Here is a 3,122-nt window from a genome sequence, read left to right as displayed (position 1 = left end):
GATGCAGAGAGTACTAAAGTATGGAAGTCATGATGAACCTTTAGAAAACACTGGTTCAGCCACAACTGGAGTATTGTGTCCACTTCTGGGCGCCGCACTTTAGGAAAGATATGAAGGCATTAAAGAGGGTGCAGAAGAGATTTACTAGAATGATTCCAGGGATGACGGACTTTAGTTACGTGGATAGACTGGAGAAGCTGGAGATTTGATCGAGATTTTCAAAACCATGAAGCGTTTAGAAAGAGTATATAGAGAGAAATCGTTCCCATTTGCAGAAGGGTGAAGGACCAGAGGACATAGATTTAAGGTGATTGGCAAAAGCACCAAAGATGAAATCAGGAAAAACGATGGGGCGGGGGAGTGGGACCAGCTGGATTGCTCTTGCATAGAGCTGGTGTGGTCTTGATGGGCCGAATGGCCTCCTTCCGTGCTGTGTTCTTTCCATGATTCAAGTCGAATGCTCGCTGAGCAGGTGAGAGATAGCAAGATAGATTCTTGCATTCTCCACTCACCTTTTGACTTGGGTCAATTGTCCAGAAACAAAAGTGGCGTCAGTTTTCAGCGAGCCCATGGTCCATGTACTTCTTAAGCTTCACTGCTTGCTACGGTACAGAGAGGTCAAGTGGCAGCAAATCTTTTGGTGTGCTGCAGGAAGAAAAAAATATTGATTTTGGTCTTGAGCAAAGATGGGAAAAAAAAAAGCTTAATGATGCCTTCTCTGAGGATTGAACTCAGGACCTTCAGATTATGAGACTGACGCGCTGCCAACTGCGCTAAGAAGGCACTTGATGTATAATGATCCAGGCAGCACTATCAAGTAGGACAGTTTGCAAGGTGTAAAATCATAAACTAATCGGCAGTTTGCAAAAACTCTCCATCCAGGTGGAAATCGAACCAACAATCTTCTGAATTTTGGTCAGACACGTTCCCCATTGCTCGACTGGCCAAAGGTGTGTCGAGTAAGTCGGAGCTCACACGCTCACAGCGCTGCGGTATGAGCAGGTACCGAGTCAGTCTCGGTCATGCCCACGCGACTCCACGAGTCCGGGAGTGTCAAAAGGCACACGGTGAACAATCACCAAAGAGAGGGACCTTTGCTGTTTCCCTTCGAGAGCTCAGCTGGTCGTGTGGAAAACTTGTAGAGATTAAAACTTGAAAGCAAAATCACTCTTAAATCGTTGGTTTAATTCTGGCTCAAAATAACGAACGTGCTTTTGGATTAAGCGGTATTGAGCTCAAGGCCGCTCTCTTAACTTTACAGACTGTTTGCTGCTTAAAATGTTGGCGCTTTTCCTTTCTCAAACCTTGAAGCTGTTTTGCTCGAGCATTTGCCTCTGCTCACCAGCAGGGAGCGCCTTTGAGCAACAACACGTCAAACCGGACATCACTTTCAGGCAAAAAAAGACTTCTGCCAGTCTTTCGGACAGGTCTCTCGCTGATCAAAGGAGTGCCTTTGAGCAGCAATGCTTTTTTATTTTCAAAATATACTTTATTTCATAAAATTTAAGGATACATAAAGTTCAGGGTAAAAGTCACAATTTCAATTCAAAACAATACAAAACAGATCGCACACACTATGATCCCATTATTTCAATACAATACACAGTACATGTCTTTAAATACATTCTGTATAATAAAAGGTGTGATGGCTTTACACGGTGCTCTTTCCCCATAGAGCCCTTGTATAGGCCGCACCGTGCCTCAGTGCATCCCGCAGCACATTCCCCTGGACCTTGGAGTGTGTCAGTCGGCAACACTCGCTCGTGGACCGCTCCTTCAGCTGGGAGGCCAGAAGATTTCGGGAGGACCAAAGGGCCTCCTTCACCGAGTTGATGGTCTTCCAGCAGCTGTTGATATCTGTCTCGGTGTCCGTCCCGTGGAACAGCCCGTAGAGCACAGCGTCCTGTGCTACCGAGGTGTTGGGGATGAACTGGGACAGAGACCAACGCATTTCTCTCCACATATTCTGCGTGAAGGACCAGTCCATCAGGATACGGACGATGGTCTCATCCCCGTTGCAGCCTTGAAGGCAGCTTGAGGTGGTGCAGAGATTTTGTCCATGTTGGAATGCCCGCACTGGGAGCGCGGATCTCACCACCATCCAGACCACATCCTGGTATCTGTTGGTCAGTTCCGGCGACGAGATGTTCTGCCAAATGGCATCGACCGTCTGGTCGGGGATCTGCCTGATCGGATTCATCCTCTCCTTTTCCTGCAGGACCCCCAGAACGTTCCTCGTCAACCACTGTCTGACGGCCTTGTGGTCGAAGTGGTTTCTCCTCAGGATCTTCGCCACCTGGGGCAGGTAGGGTGGGGTGGTCGAGCTGGACGGTACGTCCTTCGTCTCCTCGGCCAGCATGGCCAGACCCAGTTTTCTCAATGTTTTCGACAGGAGAAACTCAGCACATAGTGACACTTGGTGTTTGTGTACCGGGACTCCACACACATCCTGAGGAAGCCACACACAAAGGTGGCCATCAGGATCACGGCAGCATTGGTGACGCTTCTGTCCCCTTTGTCTGGAGGTTTGTACATGGTGTCCCTGTGGGCGCGTTCTAACTTGGACCTCCAGACAAAGTGGAAGATAGCTCGGGTGACCGTGATGACGGAGTTGTGGAGAATGGGCCAGACCTGGGCCATGTAGAACAACACCGCGAGTACCTCACACCTTATCACCAGGTTCCTGCCTGTTATTGAGAGAGAGTGTCCCACCAACATACCAAGCTTCTGATTGGCCTTGGCGAACCGCTCCTCCCATTGCTTGGTGGAGGCCTGGGGCCCCCTGAACCAGCTCGCAAGTACCATCAGTTCGTCGGACCTGACGGTGAAGAGGACAAACGATCGGGTCTCCCACCTGCCATAGAACATGGCCTCACCCTTACTGTAGTTCACTCGGGACACCGAGGTCAGTTCGAAACGATCGCAGATGCCCATCAATCTGTGGACCGACTGCTGATCGGAACAAAAGGCAGTGACGTCATCCATGTACAGGGAGGCCGTAATCTGAGAGCCTCCGCTTCCTGGGATCGTCAGCCCCCTGATACTTGTGTTCTTCCTGACGGACGGGGCAAACGGCTCGATACCACATATGAACAAGTCCATGGAGAGAGGACAGCCCTGCC

At 49.8% G+C, this 3,122-nt stretch overlaps 1 non-coding gene across 1 annotated transcript; it reads right to left on the bottom strand.

Moving 5' to 3' along the window:
• Positions 1-710: 710 nt before the first annotated feature.
• On the bottom strand, positions 711-783 carry trnam-cau (transfer RNA methionine (anticodon CAU)). Its single transcript has one exon. It is a non-coding gene; the product is annotated as a tRNA-Met (tRNA).
• Positions 784-3,122: the final 2,339 nt, after the last annotated feature.

This window comes from Heptranchias perlo, unplaced genomic scaffold (assembly GCF_035084215.1).
Source record: "Heptranchias perlo isolate sHepPer1 unplaced genomic scaffold, sHepPer1.hap1 HAP1_SCAFFOLD_50, whole genome shotgun sequence".
NCBI classification, from domain to species: Eukaryota; Metazoa; Chordata; class Chondrichthyes; order Hexanchiformes; family Hexanchidae; genus Heptranchias; species Heptranchias perlo.
Note: the sequence above shows the minus strand (reverse complement) of the source record. Positions and strands in the feature narration are given on the sequence as shown.